Source organism: Sceloporus undulatus, chromosome 5, assembly GCF_019175285.1.
Source record: "Sceloporus undulatus isolate JIND9_A2432 ecotype Alabama chromosome 5, SceUnd_v1.1, whole genome shotgun sequence".
Lineage (NCBI taxonomy): Eukaryota > Metazoa > Chordata > Lepidosauria > Squamata > Phrynosomatidae > Sceloporus > Sceloporus undulatus.
In genome coordinates this window covers 13,412,497-13,432,730 of record NC_056526.1, presented here as the reverse complement: position 1 = coordinate 13,432,730, position 20,234 = coordinate 13,412,497, and the positions used below count along the sequence as shown (strand labels likewise).

Here is a 20,234-nt window from a genome sequence, read left to right as displayed (position 1 = left end):
AGCAGAGTGTCTCTCCTCTTAAAACAATTATTATATTTGGGATTAAATTAATTTAAATCCATTAGAAGGGCTTCAGCAAATATTGCCATATGCTACCAGGAGGGAAAATGTGTTGCCTTTGCTTATCTAAAAAGAGCAACGCTTCCCCCACTACATAATCCTTGGGAAATGGTCTTTTAAGATAATCAAAGGTTTTCACTAGTTTGCCACACCTGATAAATCAGCCTTGGCACACTGGTTTCTTCTTGCGTTTGATGCCTTGCATTTGAAAATCTCTGGGTGGCATCACTTTGCCTTGGTTTGATGCTGGCTGTTCATACACATAATTTAAATGCCAGATCAATGGTTTGTCTTGGAGCATGAGGCGGTTGCCTAGGCTACAGGGCTTGAGACTTTTTCTGTATTATATATTTACACACACACACACACATGTTTGATGTATCAGATTAATATGGACAAGAAACTGGCTGCATCTACACTGCAGAATCAATGCAGTTTGATACTGCTTTAACTGCCATCGCTCAATGTTGTGGAATCCTGGGATGTGTAGTTTTGCGACCAGAGACCCTCCTTTTCCAGGACATGCCCTACATTTTAGCCCTCTGTCCAGGAGGAATTTCAAAACATCCTTCATTTTGAGAGTGATTAAGAAGCATGAATTTACACTTATGTAAGTGCTTCAAGCTTTTGTTTGGTAATGTCCTACATTTTTCTTGAATGTTCTACATTTTGAAGCGCCTTGTCTCCCTTTTCAGTTATGATGTCTGGTCACTGTGCTGTGAGATATTTTGCCTTCTGTGTTATAGAGCTGTGGTACCACAAGAAGCTACAGGTCCCAGGATTCCATAGGATGGAGACATGGCAGTTAAAGCATGTCAAACTGCATTAATTCTGCAGTGTGGCATCAGACTATGCTTTGCAACAGGAATTGGTCCCTGTCTTTGCACCCCAGTCTTACGTTCAGTGTGAAAATCCATGGGACGTTGAGATGTTTTGGACTACAGTTCCCACACTTGCACTCTGAGTGGAGCAGTTGGGAATTGTAGGGTAAAACATAGAATCAAAGGGTTGAAAGGGGCTCTAGGAGACATCAGGTCCTGGTCAGTACAGGATCTCCAGTTAGAAAATCTCCAGCAGGGACGATCTGGATGGCCAAAGACTTTCCACCCCTTGCCATGAGGCCAACACATAACTGGTTTTCCATGGAAATGTGGTGAAGATTCCTCCCAGACTTCTATTTTGAGTAGCACTGTGGAGCTAGTACACCAAACATTTTATTCTGACTCCAACTTCTCTATTTTTCTATTGTCTGACTCCACCTCTTTAATACATGGCAAATGTGTGTTCATTAGTAGTAACCAACTGACTTTACTGAAATGATAACACAAAGCATTTCATCCCCACCACATGAATCATCAGGCTACTTGGGTTGATAGAGCAAATAATATATTTATTTGATTGAGTATAAAATATAAGTATAAAATGATATAGTTATCATTTGTTGTTACAATATTTCAAGTTTTTATTTTATTTTGAAGCCAGAGTATGAATGTTTCTTTTGGCTCTAACTCCACCCCAAATTGCTTCCAATTCTGATTCCACAGCCCTGGTTCTGAGTCCTCACAACACAGAAGATTCACTCTGTGGTAGCTGATCAGTCAATCAATCAATACACCAATCAATACATCAATTTACATTCCACTTTACCCCCAAGAATGGGACTCAAGGCAGCTTACAGAATAAAGAAATAAAAAACAAAACCACATATAGCTCAAAACATGCTGAAGGTTAAGGCTGCATCTGCACTGCATAAATAATCTATTTTCACACCAATTTAACTGCCATGGCTCAGTGCTATGGAATTCTGGGAATGGTAGTTTTGTGAGACATTTAGCCTTCTCTGTCGGAGAGCTCTGGAGCCAGAACAAACTACAAATCCCTGACTTCATTAGTATTGAGCCATGGCAGTTAAAATGGTGCCAAACTGTATTGTTTCTACAGTGTGAATGCAGCCTAAGATTAAAATAATATCAACCTCTAGAAGAATTGAAACCATATCAAATAATAATTTTAATATCAAGATTAAAAACTATACAGCACTACAAGAGAAAACCCATAATATAAATCAGCCTAGGCTCAAACTGTATAGAGTTTCATAAGTCACATCCAGCACTTTGAACTGTGTGAATAAGGGCTGAACAGGTCACCCCTTTCAGCGCTGGATCGGGGCTGCAGCAACTACATGTGATCTGGCCTTTCTGCAGAGCGAAAAGGAGTTGCTTTTTGTGCCTCCTTTTTGCGCCGTGGAAAGGTGCCATAGCCACCAATACCATGGGTTTTTGGTGCTCCTTTGGTGCAGTGTCATCAGGACACAGCACCAGAAGAATGCTGTGACATTGTGCAGCATCACGCTGGCATGGGGGGGGGGTCAGGGTGTGCGTTGTGCTATGCCCCCCACTCCGCCCCATGCCAGCCATTGATGCCAGTCTGTTGAGTCTTGAAATGGATTAGCAGCTGTGGAGCTAAAATCTTTAGCAGATGCACTTTTCAGTCCATCTTCACAGGCATGTTTGGGGTAATGTGGGAGAAGACCTGCTCTGTGATAGCTCTTTCCTATGTAATGTGTTTTCAGTTCAAGGATGAACATATCTTTGCAAGCCTTTCCTTAGTTCTGAAGTTTCCACAAGTCAGAAATTGTCTCTACAAGTTTCAGTGCGCAATGTAACAACCAGTGTGATGTAGTAGTTATAAAGCTGGTTTGGACTTGGGAGGTCCAGGTTCAAGTCTCCACTGAACAGGACTGTCCCTATCATTAGGCAGAGTGAGGTGGCTGCCTCTGGCAGCAGGAAGGAAGGGGGTGTCAGAATTGCATAGCTTTGAGCCACGGCAGTTAAAGTGGTGTCAAACTGGATTGCTCTGGTGCCACAACAAAGTATCCTTCCCAGAATTCTATAGAATTGAGCCATGGCTTTTAAAATAGTATCAAACCAGATTATTTATGTAGTGTGGATGCAGCCTTAGGCCCGGTACACACGGGCGCTTTGTGGCGTGGCGGTGGCGATAGTAGGGCTCGGGGGCATGCACCAACTGCACGCTCCGGAGCCCTATGACGTGCGGGCATCAGGTCATCTGGTGGGAAATAAATAAATAGAGTAATTGCTGCTGCTGTTGTTGTGTGTGCCTTCACATCATTACCAACCTAGGGTGACCCTAAGGTGAATTTGTTATGGAGTTTTCTTGGCAGGATTGGTTCAGAAGAGGTTTGCCATTCCTTCCCCAGAGGCTAAGGGCATGTGACTTGCCCAGGGTCACCCAGCGGGTTTCATGGCTGAGCTGGGTATCAAACCCTGGTCTCCAGAGTCACAGTCCAACACTCAAACCACTATAGTAATAGTAGTAGTAGTAGTAATAATAATGATAGGAGGAGGGAAAAAGGAAGCATGCCATTTTAAACAAATTGGAGGAAAGGCAGAATTGAAATTCCATGCATAAATGCACTGTATACTGAAGTTGTTCATGCATTTTTAAAACTGTTTAAATTGACTATTTTTATCTTGAAGAAGTACAGCTGTTGTTGTCAGATCTGGAATGTACTCCATCTCTGGACTGCAGCAGTTTCTTTTTCCTCAGAAGAGAATTAGCTGGTTAAAAACTTGCCATTTTAGCAGTATGTTTTCTGGATATATATGGCAGCTGTACCACCCAGAACATTTAATAGACTTAGGTCCCCAAAAATATCTGAACAATGGAGCGTGCTTTCCTTGGGAGGCAATCATGGTGAGATTCTTCTGAGAAAATTAGAAAGCAGTGGCACCTGGTGGCATTCATATTATTAGAGTAATAAATCTGCTCTGGGTTCTTTTGTGACTTTCAGTATCCATGATACTGAACTGTACTTTCTGACTGAAACTCGGAGTGGATTAAGTCCACCTCAATGACTTAAATTCTGCCCGCCAGCACTGTAAGACAGTGAATATTTATTATAGAAAATTTATTATTATTATTATTATTATTAAGCTTTATTTATATAGCGCTGTAAATTTACACAGCACTGTACATATGATCTTTTAATTAGACGGTTCCCTGCCCTCAGGCTTACAATCTAAGAAGACACGACACGAAAGGAGAAGGGAATGGTTGTGGGGAAGGGGATCAGGTCCTGGAGTTCAATGAATTGAACTAGAACCTGGTTTTCTAGTATCTATCCTAATTAAGGTGGAGAAGAAGGACTATGCTTACTCCTAGTATCCCAAGAACCAACCAGTCTCTTCTCTGGGTTAGAGGTGGAGAAAGAGTGACAAGGGAGAGAAAGTAACATCAGCAAGTGTATCAGTAGGGAGAAGAAATGTCATCATAGAATAGAGTAGACACAGAACATTCTTGGAAACCTTAAGGCTTAAGATGTTTTATCTTTCTATCCCATAATCCACTGCAAACAGAAACATCCTGAGTCCAACCTGAGTTGTAACCACTCACTTCCAGTGACGCTTAGCAGCGGTCTAAAGTGATGCTCACCAAGAGTAAAGACACCTGTTCAGCATATCACAAGTAATCTTTGCATTTCAGAGTATGATTCTTTGCAAAGGCACATTAACGGAATGTGTGATTCTTTGATCTCTGGAAGGCTGGAAATTCTCATACTACCAGATTAAATGACAGTGACTGATGGCTTCCAGGTGTTTTCTTCTGCAGCAGTTCTGCAGCTTAATTATAAACTTGCGGTTTCTCTTCTGCTTCTTGGAAAATAAAGAATTGACAGTTGAGTGCTTTTGTAGGTCAGTAAAATGAGTACCCAGCTTGTTGGGGGCAATTGGCTTACACACTGTAAATTACTTAGGGAGTGGTAGTTCACTGTTAAGCGGTATAGAAATGTACTTGCCATTGCTATATTGCTATAAGTATCTTCCTTTCTATTTTGGTCTTTTCCTAAATGCCTTTTGCTAGAAGACTTTTCTTCAGTCTGAATCATCTCTCCCCCACCCAAAAAAATCTGCATGGTCCAGATTCACACACAGTGGCCTTGTCTGGATCTAATGCTAAACTATGATTTAATGATATGTGAATGAGGCTAGGTGAGATTTGGTTTGTTTGCTCTCTCTTACACCTTTCCTTTTCAGGCATAACTACGAGAAGGTGCTGAACAATTACGCCTTCTGTTTTCCCAGGCAAACTGTGACTGTATTTCACTATGGTTTACTGCAAACACAAAATTTAGACCATGGTTTGTGATGAAGCTGGCTTCTTTCAATAATCAAGGTTAACCAAGGTTAATTTACCCTTAAAACATAATTCTAAACCATGGTTACTTAAATATGGAAGTGAAAGGTTCTGAAATTTTTGTTGTTGGGATAAGGAGGGAAAAGCTCAGTCATATACAGTGGACCCTTGTTATACGCTGGGGTTTGGTTCCAAGATCCCCCGTGTATAACAAAATCTGTGTATGCTCAAGTCCCATTAAATATAATGACATAGAAAAATGGTGTCCCTTATAAAAAATGAAAAATCAAGGTAAATGTATACTTTTTTGGGACAATTTCAAACCGTGTATGCTTGAATCCGTGTATAAAAAATCCGTGTATAAGAAGGGCCGACTGTAGGTGCTAAAATTTAGTGCTACATCTTCACAAGGCCAGTGGGACTACCTATGTAGTTCCATGGAAGGACATCCATAGCAAGGGTGGCCAGAATTGATACTCTTTAAACAGGTGAATGCTTCATGTCTGCTGAAATTTTCCCTTCTGTACATATACTAGATAGTACAGGAGGAAAGCACATGTGAGTATTCTGTGCCTAAGAAAGCTATGAAATTCATGGGGGCGCCATAAGTCAAACAGGTGGCCTGAAGGCAGGCACACACAGAAAGAGACACGAGCCCTGTTTTCTTTCTTCCTTTCTACTCTGCAACTGATTGCCTTGGCCTGAGCTGGACTGTTGGGTAGCCTGGATGTATGACTTCTCCTTTTCTGTCAAGCAGACATTCAGTCTAATCTGTTTTTCTGATTTTTTTTTTTTTGGGGGGGGGGTTGTCTTAGGGTTGCTTCCTCTTTGGTGGTATGTAGTTTGTACACTTTGGATGTAGATGCACCTTTAGATAAAGTTGTTCTTCTTTCTGCCCTTTCTTTCTAGAGCAACAGGTACTATTTTAATATAATAATAATAATAATAATAATAATAATTTGTTTTATTTATATACCACTATTCCAAAGATCATAGCGGTGAACAGCAAGTAAGCTAATTAGCAAGTAAGCTAATTAGCAAATATGCAATATATATAAAATTTATTTTAAAAAGAAAAAAGATACCACATCATCAAGAATTCAGGAGACTTACCAAGTGGCTTAGTGGAAGGGCTGTAGCTCACTGGTAGCTCACTTGCGTGGCATGCAAAAAGCTCTAGATTCAATCCCCAATATCTCTGGTTAAGTGTACAAAGCCCCCATGTTTCCTGTTGGTTTAAACCAGAGGTAAAAATGATGTGGGACACATATGGTGACTTTGGCCTCTGGAGTCTCCTCTCCCATCCCCTCCATTTATTTATTTTACAGAAATGAGTGAATTGGAACTTCAGTGTGTGTGATTTTCATCCACTTTAGTCAGAATGCTATGCATAGTTTTGGGAACCAAGAATATCAACAAGCTGGAAAGTGTCCAGAGGAGGGTGACCAAGATGATAAAAGATCTGGAAGCTAGCTTTGTGGGAAACATCTTAGGGAGTTGGGTATGCTTCTCTTGGAAAAGACTTGTGGGGTAAGATGATAAAGTACAGTATGTGCTTTCAAATCACTTGTTGACTAATGGAATTTCATAAGTTCTCTTAGGCAAGAAATATTCAGAGGTGACTTGCTGTTGCCTTCTTCTGAATATAGCCTACAACAGCTCGTCTTCCTTTGGGGTCTCCTTTGCAAGTACGCTCATCCCTCCACATTTGCTGGGTTTAGGGGCACAGGAACCTCATGAATGTGGAAAAACCTTAAATAACAAAAACACTATGTTTTTACCTGAGATAACACCTCTCTAGGAATCTCTTGGTCATCCAGTGCCACTCTATTCTCAACATCTGCCAGACATTGACCATAGAATTGCACTGGAGGAGCCACAAATGCCTAGTGGAGTGTTCTCTCTAGAAATTTCTAGGTCCTTCAGTTTGACTTTTTGTTAAAGTTGACCATAGAGTTGTGCTGTAGGACCTAGATATTCCTAGAGAGAACATATTCATAAAATCTGTGAACAATCAAATCCGCAAAAATCAAAGCTGCAAATGTGGAGTACAAGCATACTATCCAGATCAGGACTGGTCTAGCTTAGCTTCGAAAATGAGATGGTATCTTCAGGGTATTTAAACAAGGTAACATGATTGTTGTTGTTGTAAAGTCAAAGGCTTTCATGGCTGGCATCCATAGTTTTTTGTGGGTTTTTCAGGCTATGTGGCCATGTTCCAGAAAAGTTTCTTCCTGAGGTTTCGCCAGCATCTGTGGCTGGCATCTTCAGAGAATACTTTGCCTGGAAAAAGTTGGGTGTATATATACTGTGTGAGCCTGGGAATGCAGGAGTGATTTGCATGTGTATTGTTCTGTGCTGATGGCCGGCCTCAGGATGGGAGGCTAATGCAAAAGAGGATTTATGGCGCGTTACAGACGGGTGCAAGAGGCGCCGTCATCGCACTGCGATTATGCGCGAGGGGCGGCGCTTCCGGACACACCATCCCCCTCGCGCATAATCAATATTTCAAAATGGCGGCGCCCTATACAGATGGGCACCACCATCTTGGCGTAGCGGACACTCTGCGTCCGCACATCCCAACCTGGAAGAGACGTCGCGAGTGCGTGCTTTGGCAGCGCAGAGGAGTCACGCGGTTTGGCTGCTGCAGCTCCTTCACGCTGCAACCGGCAGCGGCCCAAGACCGCCCCTTTTGGGTGGTCTGTAACGGGCCAATGTCTGCTAATTGGTGATCATTATCTGCTGGGAAAGCCCCTGACTCTGAATAGTTTCCCATTTGCATTTGCTGAGTCCTAATTTTGCTATTCCTCAGGACTGGTAGCCAAATTTTGTTCACTTTAAGGGTTTCTTCTTTCCGGTTGAAATTGTCCAGGTGTTTGTGGATCTCAGTGGCTTCCCTGTGCATCGTGACATGGTAGTGGTTGGCATGGTCTGGAACTTCAGTGTTTTCAAATAGTATTTTATGCCCAGGATGGTTTGTGGCATGTTCTGCTACTGCCGATTTTTCTGGCTGGCCCAGTCTGCAGTGCCTCTTGTGTTCCTTGATTCTGGTTTGCACACTGTGTTTGGTGGTCCCTATGTAGACTTGTCCGCAGCTGCATGGTATGTGGTAAACTCCTGGGGCTGTGAGAGGGTCTCTCTGGTCCTTGGTTGAGCGAAGCATTTGCTGGATTTTCTTCGTCGGTTTGTAAACCATTTGAAGGTTGTTCTTCCTCACCACTTTGCCTATTCTGTCTGTGACTCCGTTGATGTATGGTAAAAATACCTTCCCTTTGGGTGGCTGCTTGTTTTCACTTCTCTGGGTTTTCCTGGGCCTGGCAGCCCTTCTGATGTCTTAGCTGGAATAACCATTGGCCTGTAGAGCCCAGTCCCAAGTGCTTCAGTTCATCTTCCAAGAAGTGGGGTTTGCAGATGCGTTTTGCTCGGTCTACTAGTGTTTTCATTGTGCTTCTTTTTTGTCCTGGGTGATGGCTGGAGTTCTTGTGCAGGTATTGGTCTGTATGTGTGGGTTTTCGGTATACTGTGTGACCCAAATGTAGGTTAGGTTTGCAGATGGCTAGGACATCCAAAAATGGCAGTGTTCCTTCCTTTTCTTTTTCCATAGTAAATTGGATGTTGGGGTGGATGTTGTTCAGATGGTTCAGGAGTACAGCCCGGTCTTCTTCTCCATGGCTCCAGATGGTGAAATTGTCATCCACGTATCAGAACCAAGTTGTGGGCTTTTTTGGTGCTGTTTCCAGGGCTTGCTTTTCAACGTGTTCCATGTAAAAGTTTGCTATTACCGGGCTTAGAGGGCTTCCCATTGCTACTCCATCTCTCTGTTCGTAGAATCCATTGTCCCACTGGATATAGCTTGTGGTGAGGCAATGTTTGAACAGGGCTGTGATGTCTTCTGGAAAAATCTGTTTGATGAGTGTCATGGTGTCCATTATGGGGACTTTGGTGAACAGGGAGACCACATCAAAGCTGATTAAAATGTCTCCAGGTTTTAGTTCCAGGTTCTTGATTTTTCCTATGTCTAATTTACAAATTGTAAGCTGCTCTGATAGCTTTGGCTGAAGAGCGGGGTATAAATAAATATTATTCCTATTATTATTATGAAGTGAGCTGAGTCCTTAATGTAGTGGGGGGGTCTGCCCTATATGGGTTTGTAATTGTGTGGCCAGAAACTTGCCCAAGTCATATGTGGGGGATCCAATGGCACTCACTATGGGTTGGAGTGGAATGGAATCCATGTGGATCTTGGGAAGTCCATAGAGTCTTGGTGGGAGAGCCTCAGATTTGCACAAACTTTGTCTTGTGGTTGGCTGAATTGAGGAGTTTTGCTGGCGAAACATCAGGAAGAAACTTTTCTGGAACATGGCCACATAGCCCGAGAAAACCCACAAAAAACTATTGTTGTTGTTGTGTGCCTTCAAGACATTCTGACTTATGACTATCCTAAGACAACTCTATCGTGGGGTTTCCTTGGCAGGAGTTTGTTCAGAGGAAATTTACTACAGTATTACCCTCCTTGAGGCTAAGAAGGATATAGGTTGCTCAAGGTTACATTTTCCATGGCCAAGTGGAGACACAAATCCTGGTCTCCTATCCTCACCCAGCCCTCAGACTTACACTATGCTAACATGACAACATCTTTAAATATCTGAAGGGATGGTAGAAGATGAATCAAGATTGTTTTCTACTGCTCCTAGGATTGTGAGGATAGAAATGGTGATGAGGATCACAGATATTACTGGATTGTCACTTCTGGTTTACATTTTTTAAACAACTTTCATTTAAAATAGGTTGCTGGGGGCAGGAGGGGGACATACAATTATTTAAATGAGAAATTGTACTACTGTAAGCTGTTGGAGGGTAGGGCAGTGATTTGCCATTTTTTGAGCAAAACATTTCCCCCCCAGAGTTCAGGGGCTTGAGAGGATCCTGGGGAGATTTGTGCAGCCCTTGAGCCACAGTTTGCCAACCACTGATTTCTAGGAAAGCTCAGCTACAGATCTAACAAGTAAAATCAACTTTAAAGACATATACTTGTTCTCTTAACACAGGTGCATAATGACAGGGGTCATGGCAAAGCAGGCTTAGAAGCAGCTACCCTTTCAAACTTTCTGTCGAGTTATTGCTGAAATAAACCCTGCCAATCCTCTTAGTTTATGGCCACCCTTCCCAAAGCAATCAAATTAACCCACTGGTGGCATCATTATGGTGTATGGAACAGCATTAGCTGGTATTTGAAGTATGCCTCCTGGCACGGCATCTGGGAATAGCCAGTGTGTTTGAGTCCACCCTGCAGGAGCCGCCAAGCAGGGAATGAACATAAATCTTGCCCATAGTCTTCTGCGAATAACACAGCCAGTACAAAAAGTTTTACCACCTTTTACGTTTACTTATCATATCTGCTAGAACTGTGCCTTCAGATTACTGCTTTATGATCTCATTCCAGCTGTACCTGAAGATGTTGGAGACTGAACTTGAGATCTTAAGCATGCAAAGTATACTGAAGATCCTTTCCGACTGCCCCAGTAACCTGGTGCCAACTATCTGCTCAGGAGGTGGATGTGAATCTATGCTGTAAGCATGAGCTATATGCTTGAAGCCCATAGCTGTCCATGCAAATCTGTGAGGTAGAAACAGATGCTATGTGGACAGTATTTTAAGATATTTTTGGTGGTGGTTGTGTGCTTTCATCAGCTCTCTTGACATAGTCTTCCTCTTAGGCTCTGAGAGAGTAGGATATGTCCAAAGCCACCGAGTAGGTTTCTATGGCTAAGCAGGGGATTTGAATCCTGGTCTCCTTGAGTCCTAGTCAAACACTATACCACACTAGCTCCTAAAGCTTCAAAATCCTTTTAGCAAATGTCATTGCTGCTGTTACAACTTCTATACATTGCGTATTTGCATAGATTGTGATGTGCATAGTATATGTTTTTGGGGGTGTTTGAGAATCTGCACTGGGTTGTCTGGGTTTTTTTGAAGTAAGGCTGCCAGATGCCTCTTATTGTAAGGAGTGTCTCTTCTTTGAGGGCTAGGAAGCTAGCCTCTTATAGGGCTGCCAAGGGTCCCTTATTATAAGGGATGTCCCCTATTTGAGGGCTGGAAAGCTTTTCCTTGTATAAAGGTTGAATGAGATGCTAAAAGAAAATCCTGTATTCTTGAGTGTGGGCCCTTCATAAAGGTCTGCATCTTGTATTTTATAAATGTGAAAAATACGGTAATTTTACAATGAAATACATGGCTAGGTTAACTGAAATTATTTGGTATTTTGGACAAGATTCTCTGTGTTAATCTGACCTACATCCCCTCCCCACTAAATTAATTAATTCATACTCTCCAGTATCAACTAAAAATAATCTTACAACTAGCAGCCAGGGACAAACAAACAAGATATATTTGAGCTTTTTGTGCCCATCTCATTTTCTGTCTAGCTGGAAGCTTTGTAGCAGTATTGGCACTGGAAGGATAGTGAAGGAGGGCTTGACAAACAGACTTTTGGTGTTTGGTTACATCAGCACATCTGCAGTAAATAATAAAATGTGAGCTCATAAAGAATGGCGTTCTGCTCCAACTGGTTCCATTGTAACCATGAGTGTGTACCTACTGACAATAGGCAAGGTAAAAAGCAGCTGCCTCCAGAATCGCTTACTGAACAACTGTGAAAAGCCAAACAGAGAGAAATGAGAAGAGCAGAGAAACCTGCATCACCAGCTCCTCTCACTGTGTAAAAGCATAGATTTATAGACCAAAAAGGAAATCGTAAGAAAAGTAGAGGCAGGGTGAAAAAAAAAACTTATCCATGAATACATTTTGGAAGAAGCTTTCAGGTTATGTCTAGAAGTTTCACAATGTTTGCATTTACTTATTCAAGGCTTACCTGACCTGATTGTTTCACCTCACATGTTCATAAGTTAGTTCTGTTTAAAAAGCTTATTGAAACACTTTGTTTTGTTGTGTAGGGGCACAAATATTTTAATAGCTTTCTAAAACAAACTTTTAAATACCAGCTTCCTGACTGCCAACCCTGCATGTCAGGAATTTCAACTGTCTTTTATTGCTCTTTTGAAAACCTGTCAATGTTGATTTGAAGCCATGCTTCAGCTTCATTCTGAGTCCATTTTAAATATGAAAAACCTTACTTAAGAAGGCAATGCAGAGGCTTTGATGTTCCCCATCAATAGTTTGCACTGAATGACAGGCTAAGAAGTGCATATACAGGTCAGTGGGATAGAGTCTCCGCCTGGATTCCCAGAGATTGGGCTGCATATAAATAAATCCTATTATTGTGATGAAATGCATTGTTTGTTTGTTTATAACATTTTTATCCTGCTTGTCACCCAAAAAGGCTTATATAAAAACCATAAAACAAGTCAGTCCCTGCCTAGAAACTTATAATCTAAAAAAGACATGACAGAAAATAAAAAGAGAGAGAGGAAAAGTAAATAGTGTTTCAGCAGGACTGGTGGGATGTCTCAGCTTTCTGTCTCCTCCCAAATTATATTAATTCTTACTAAATATCTCCTTACAGTGCATTTGCAAAATTTTATGTGGACCTGTCCCTTTTTGCAACCATCCACCTTGACCTATAGCTTTTCCTGCCATGCAAAATACTGCTGCCTATACAGAACAGTCTGTCCAAACCGGCTAAAATTAGTGGAGGATAACTCTGATTGAAAATGAGCCCTGAAAACCCTTGAGTTACCTTGGGCATGTCACAGAGAACAGGACCCGGAACAATGGATGCAAGCTACAGGAGAAGAGATTCCACCTCAACATTAGGAAGAACTTCCTGACAGTAAGGGCTGTTTGACCGTGGAACACACTCCTTCCTCGGAGTGTAGTGGAGTCTCCCTTCTTAGAGGTCTTTAAACAGAGACTGGATGGCCATCTGTCTGGGATGCTTTGATTGAGAGTTCTTGCATGGCAGGGAGCTGGACTGGATGGCCCTTGCGGTCTCTTCCAACTCTATGATTCTATGGACCTCACATGTTCCCAACCTCAGGGGAAAGCAATGACAGACCTCCTATGAGCAAATCTTGCCAAGAAAACCCGTCATAAGTTAGAAATGACTTGAAGGCACACAACAACTCCCATTGAAAGAGCTAATTATTTATCATTTGGTTCTCTTTGTTTTCATTGAGCATTTGACCCCAGTTCCTCTGAAAGTAGTGGATATTAGCTCCCATGGAAATCAAGTCATCACATGTTTGTTCTATTTCCAATGGAGAGCATACAGAAAGAGGACTAGAGCTCAGTGGTAAAATACCTACCAGAAAGTCTTAGGTTCAAACCCCAGCATTTCCAGTTAAAAAGAACAGGTAGCAGGCTCCAAGGAGCCAGTGTGGTGCTGTTGTTTGAGCATTGGACAAATAACTCTGGAGGCCAGGGATCGAATACTCATTTGACCATGGAAACTGACTGACTTGGAGGAGTGCAACAACAACAACAGCAGGCTCCTTCCAATGACCATGGGAAATAACTGCCAATAGGAGCAGACAGTACTGAGCTAGATAGAAAGTAGTAGGCAGAATTTTGTGTTCCCAGTGGCATCACTAGGGTTGGTGTCAACCCAGTCCAGTAACTTATGCTGTCAGCCTCCAAGCTCAGAGTTGTCAGTCCAATGGTCCTTCAAGAGTAGATTGGGTCACTATAGAAGAGAAAGGCTCTGGTCTATTCGTCACTGATAGCTGGTGGACCAGGGCACATGAAGGGACTTCTATATCCCGGGTTGTTCTAGTCTACTTGCCCTGTTTACAAGTCCCAAAGGGGTCCAAATGAGATTCAGTGATGTGTGAGGCCTCCAGAAGTTCACTGTGGCACGCTGACAGCATGACAAATGGGTTTCTTGCTCCCTCTAGAGATATGCACCAGATCCTTCCCAGGATCTTCAGTCTCTGGGAGTCCTAGTCTACCTCTGGAGAGGTGTGGCAGTACATTCCACACCGGACACCCCCCTCTAAGGTGTCACCTGTTGTGGGGCACACACCCTGCACTACCCCAGTAATGTTTCTGCATATTTCTTGTTCTATATATGCTTACTCCAAAACTTTGGAGTAAATATATACTGTGCCTCATGAAGCCTACTGTGTCTGATGAAGAATTCGGTGGGATGCAATAGTTTGCGTGCTCTTTTTCCAGTCTAATGTCCTTCCTGTTAAATATAGTCCCTTACCTATTTTGTTGATATCACCCTATTATTGGACCCAGCAAGGGAAGAGCTGCCAGAGAATTCATATCCTTAATATTTTATTATTGTTCAGTTAATGTTGTTGTTATAAATATTATTAACTTTACTTATCCCCTGTGTTTTCCTCAAAATTGGGATTCAAGGCAGCTTACAGTTTAACACAAGTACAATTTAGCTAAAAATACACAAAGGCAAACCAAACTATTTATGATTTTACAGTAATTAAAAACATATGCCTAAAAAGATAAAAACCAGTTCCTGAATTTGTAGAATTAGATGGTTTGAATGGGGCTGAGAGAGTGTGTTCTTGTAAGCCACATACAACACAAAGAATGAACAACCTGTTTGAAACATGATTTATATACGTCAACTGCATTCAGCTAACTACTTTAATATAGTTATTGTGTTTGCCCCTGTTGTCGCCCTGGCAAACACTGCAATTGTTAAGCAAACTAATTAATGCTGGATGTGACAAACAGGTCAACAACAGACACTTGGCGGCTCTGTTTCCAGGATCAGAAGAGTGGAAATGGCTTCCTTCCAGCAGTTCTGAAGGAAATGACACTAGGATGTGATAGCCATGAGGACAATGAATGCAAGAGTTGTTTTAATTTTGGAAAACAAGCCTTTGATCCAAGCATTGAGAGGTTTATGCAAAACATGAGAGGTTTCAAGGTCTATCTCTGTACCATCTAATCTAATCTCTATAACATCTAATGCTAGAAAAGAAGAAGAAAGAAAGAATTTAAACTAGTTTTAGGCAACTGCATACTCTCCATCTGTCTTCCTGTGGCAGGAATAGTCCTGATTAATCCTCTATCATTCCACTTTTCCAGCTGCTGCAAGTTTATCAGTGAACAGAATTATGCTGGTTACATGCAGGTCTCTAACACCTGGCCCCCAGTCTTTCTAAATGAAATGAAATAAAATAAAGGAAGACACTTATCAAGTTATTTTTTTAAAAAAAATTATGTACTTTTAATTATTTCTGTATTTTTGAATGTTGGACTATGACTCTGGAGACCGGGGTTCGAATTCCAACTCGGCCATATAAACCCACTGGGAAAGACCTTGGGCAAGTCACATGCTCTCAGCCTTAGAGGATGGCAATGGCAAACCCCTTCTGAACAAATCTTGTCAAGAAAACGTTCATCTTAGGGTTGCCATGAGTTGGAAATGACTTGAAGGCACACAAGAACAACAATGTCTGTATTGCTTCCCAGCCTACTAAACATTGTAAAACTGAACTGATACTTCCTGAAATCCATTCGGATTGATTTAATTTTACAGTGGTTTCCAAACTTTGGTCCTCCAGATGGTTGTTGGAGCATTAGGTGTCAGAATTCTTGACTGTTGGACAAGGTGGCTGGGGATTCTGGGAATTCAAGTCCAACATACCCAGAGAACCAAAGTTTGAGAACCACTTTTTAAAAAGATGTTATGCCTTTCTCCTTCCTTTCTTCCAGGGAACTCGGGTGTTGTGTAATAGGGTTGCCATAACCCCCCTGGGGCCGTGACCAACCCGATTTTTGGCCACTTGGCACAGTCACGGCCCGGTTTGGCTCTTTGCCCCGGGTTGAGCTGGTTGCCGCCGCCGCCGCAACAACCGCGGCTGTTCTGCAGCCACCACCACCATTGCTGCTGCGGCTGCTGCTGCAGCCTTTTCGCAGCCTGCCTTGCTTTGCCCTGGCCCTGCGTGCTCTTGCAGGAGTTCCTGCCTTTCAGGCTGGCTGGCCAATGGCTGGACAGCCCTCCCATGCTGCAGGAGCCTGTGACTGCTAGCAGGAGGCAGGGCTGTTCCAGCTCCACTCTCCCCATTGGCCAGCCAGCCTCAAGAGGAGGAGTGTCTCCTCTTTGGTCCCTCGCGCGGGCCGAGGGCAGAAAAGAGCCTTGCCGGCAAGCTATCTCTCTTCCTTCCCCTTCCCCTATTTTTTCTTCTCTTCTTCTTCTTTTTCCTCCTCCTCCTCCTCCTCTTTGTTTTCTTCCCCTCCTTCTCTTCTTTCTCTTCCCCCTCCTCTTCTTCTTTTTCTTCCCCTTTTTTCTGTTCTTCCCCTCTTCCTCCTCCTCCTCTTCTTTTTATATTGTTCCCTATTCTTCTTTCTCCTTCCCTTTCCTTTTTCTCCTCCTCCCCCCTTTCTCCTCGGCTGCTGCCAGTTCAGACTTCTACAGTGGGGAGACCTTTGTGCCTGTGTTGATTCCCCACAGTCTAGCAGGCCAGCCCTACACAGAATAAAGTGTGGAGAGCCTTTTTTTTCTCTCCATTCCCACCATATAACCCTAACCCCACTGCAGAGGCCCTCTCATTGCTTCTTTCCTGACCCACCCCAGATCACCAACTGCTCAGAGTTCCAGGAGGGGACCTGGAGGGGAACCATAAAAAATAATCTCTGGACACCGGCATTTTGATGTTGGAACAAGGGTTGTTTCACAAGGGTGATTGGCAAGCTTCATAGGTCTTTAAAAATTAGTCTCAAAATGCCTTTTTATTGCCAAGAGGCAAATGCAGAGTAGTGACTCATATGGAGGCAATGGGCAGCCTCCTCTAAGAGTAGTAACCTTGCTGCATTTTATTAGCAGGAGCACTTAAGTGATGGAGTATTTGTAGAAGAACAAGATTCACTTAAAAGCATCCTTGCTATTTCAGATCCAATCATATCTTTTCTGCAGGCAAGGGGAGGCAAACATGTCAGATATCCTCCTCTCTTGAAACTTGCAGAGACTTTAATTATCTAATGCAGGCGTAGGCAATCTTTTTGAGCCGGGGGCCGGGTTGCTGTCCCTCAGACAACTGGGGGGCCGAAGCCAAAAAATAAATAATTAAATATTTTTTAAAAAACTTAAATATATAAATAAACCAGGACAGATGTAGGAAAAATTTTTCAAATGGAAGACACTTTTTTTAAAAAAAATGGAGGACAGCGAAAAAATTTGCTGATTTTAAAAAAAATGTTAATATAAATGCATTTTTCTGAGGCTTCTATAGACAATTGCCCCCCAAAGGCCCCGGCGGCAATCGGCGGCAGGACCAGGCTGGGGCCGGTCCCAAGGCTTCGCCGGGCCACATCTGGCCCGCGGGCCGCAGGTTGCCTACCCCTGATCTAATGGGTGTCTTGTAAGAAGACTCAAGCAGTTACAGGTTGCATCTCTTATCTGAAATGCTTGGGACCAGAAATGTTTTAGATTTCAGACCCCTCACCCAGATTTTGGAATATATTCATAGATATAATGAGATACGTTGGAGATGGGACCCAAGTTTAAATATGGAATTCGTTTATGTTTTGTATACACCTTATACACATAGCCTGAAGGTCATTTTATACACAATATTTCAAACAGTTTTCTGCAGGTAACAAACTTTGTGTACCATGAACCATCAAAAAGCAAAGGTGTCATTATCTCAGCCATTTTGGAATATTTCAGATGTCAGAATTTTGGATAAGAGAATACTCAACCTGTATCTCTTGGCATGAACATTTATGAATTTTATTTCTATTTGATTACGGGCCAGTTTTGACAGGTCCAGGAGTATATATTCTGCCCCTGGGGCCTTCCAAGGACTGCACTGAAAAACATACCCAAAGAACAAAATAACAGCAACATATAAGCAAGCCTCCCCTTGTCTGGAATCCAGTTTTCATTTTAAAATAAAAAGTTGTCTGTGTTAAATAGTGCAGTGCAGTCTGCAGCCTGTTGAGAAGCTGTGATGTCACTTCTGGGGCTTCCAAGAAAATCATTTAAACTTTTTATTTTTCTTTGCCAGAAAAGCAAAAGAGGTACAAGGGAATCCCAAGTCATTGGGGCTACAAAATCAGTCTTGGGGGAACCCCCATGCTGGGGTCAATTTTTGACTATCCATGGTCTGTCTGTCAGACTGCTGCACATTCTTTTCTCATGCCTTGCTTGGTTCCATTTAATGTCTGACAAAATGGAACATATCTATGTTGGGTTGTAAACAGGCTCCTGTTGTTGCATGGTGCAACCACAGGGTCATCAGTGGTGGTGGAAAGCAGACAAAATTTGCCAGGTTTGAGCAATCTGTTTCTCCAGTGCCCGACTTCCTTCGTAGTTGCTGTGTCTGAAGCCTATTTCCTCCTACTGTTTTCTTCCATGTCAATGTTGTTACGTAGTTATGCTGGCATAGGACACCAACAGGATTCCAGTTTATGCGTAATCCTTGGTCTCTCTCTGTTTCCCTTTGGAAAAGGTCATTATGACTGAGACTCAAGTCTTGTCAGCTGGAGTTAAAAATAGGTTCCAGTGACTCAGCAGACCAGCATGGTTGCTTTCTCTGCTTCACAAAATAGTGGTGGATTATTATTTGTTTTCTTTCCCACAAAAGCCTCAGTGGCTGTCCTTCTTGTTTTCTATTAATCTTCCTCCGTAGCTTCCTTTCCCCCCCTATGGTGATGGGGCTGCTAAAAAACATGATAAACACTTTCTAGTTATTGATCTAGGGGCTGATGGTTTTTTTTTTTAAAAAAAAATCAAAATGTGCTTGCTGTTTTATCTGAAAAGGATGTTTGTATTTAAACTGACTGTGTGAGTGCATTTTTTCTTAAATTGCCACTGTTTTTGGCTGGAGCATTGCAATGGGATCTCTTTGTTCATCTGTTGTTTGTTGTTGTTGTTTAGTGCCTTCAAATCTTTTCCGACTCATGGTGAACCTAAAGTGAACCTATCATGGAGTTTTCTTGGCAAGAGTTGTTCAGAGGAGGTTTGGCATTGCCTTTGCCTGAGGCTGAGTGAATGAGACTTGCCCCAGGTCACCCAGTGGGTTTCCATGGCTAAGCTGGGAATCAAACCCTGGTCTGCAGAGTTGTAGTCTAGCACTCAAACCACTACACCATGCTAGCTCTGTTCATCTGTTTCCAAGTTTTAATCAACTGTGCTTCTGCCCCTGTTACTGAATCTTACCCAGTAAGTGGGAAACATTTGAATTTTTAAAATTATTTTATGTGAAAACAAAACAAGTGAAGTTTTATCTCCTTAGCTAGAACTGGTGGTACGTGATCTTCATGGCAGGCACATGCACTGGGTAGTAGCATACTTAATGTATTTGACTACTATAATAAATAATTTGTAACACCCCCAAGAAAGGTGGAGTGAGTAGCACTCCAGGCAGGCCTCCCCAGATTGCTTGAGTCAAACTTGTGATGCCACCAACAGAGTGAGGTGCACTCAAAGAGCTTCTGGAGGCATGTTGCCCTCTGCCAAGAGCCCGAACCTCCTTGTAGCCCTGGAAGCCAAGATGCTTAAATTGAGACTTTCGTACTTTGGCCTCATCATGAGAAGGAATGAATCTACAGGTCTTAGCAGAGCAGTGGAGGATGGGGGGGATTTGGAGATGCCTCATCCACACGGTTGAAATGAGTCAAGGCTTGAGGGCAGTTTACAACAACAACAACCTTTCCACCCAAAATGGGACTTGATGCAACTTCTGTTGCTTCTGGCCTCAGCCCTGAATATGCATGTTGGAGAGAAAGGCAGTGCCTAATAGAGAAAGGCATACAAGAGTCAATTGTGGTTGCCAGGCCCATGCAGGAAATCCAAATCAAAGCATCCCTGACAGATGGCCATCCAGCCTCTGTTTAAAGACCTCCAAGGAAGGAGACTCTATCACCCTCCGAGGGAGTGCATTCCATTGTCGAACAGCCCTTACTGTCAGGAAGTTCCTCCTAATGTTGAGCTGGAATCTCTTTTCCTGTAGCTTGCATCCATTGTTCCGAGTCCTGTTCTCTGGAGCAGCAGAAAACAAGCTTGCTCCCTCTTCAATATGACATCCTTTCAAATATTTAAACAGGGCTATCATATCACCTCTTAACCCCAGCTCCCTAAG

At 42.6% G+C, this 20,234-nt stretch overlaps 1 protein-coding gene across 4 annotated transcripts in view; it reads left to right on the top strand.

The window, feature by feature from the left end:
• Positions 1-20,234, top strand: part of BCAT1 (branched chain amino acid transaminase 1) — a 103,777-nt gene that overhangs the window by 15,203 nt on the left and 68,340 nt on the right. Inside the window, exon 1 of one of the 4 annotated variants that reach the window (XM_042469275.1) lies at positions 10,737-10,788. The exons of the other annotated variants lie outside the window; for them this stretch is intronic. The gene's annotated coding sequence lies outside the window, so the exon portion shown is untranslated. Of the gene's footprint in view, positions 1-10,736; positions 10,789-20,234 lie in introns of those variants that run through there. 4 annotated transcript variants of the gene reach the window in all.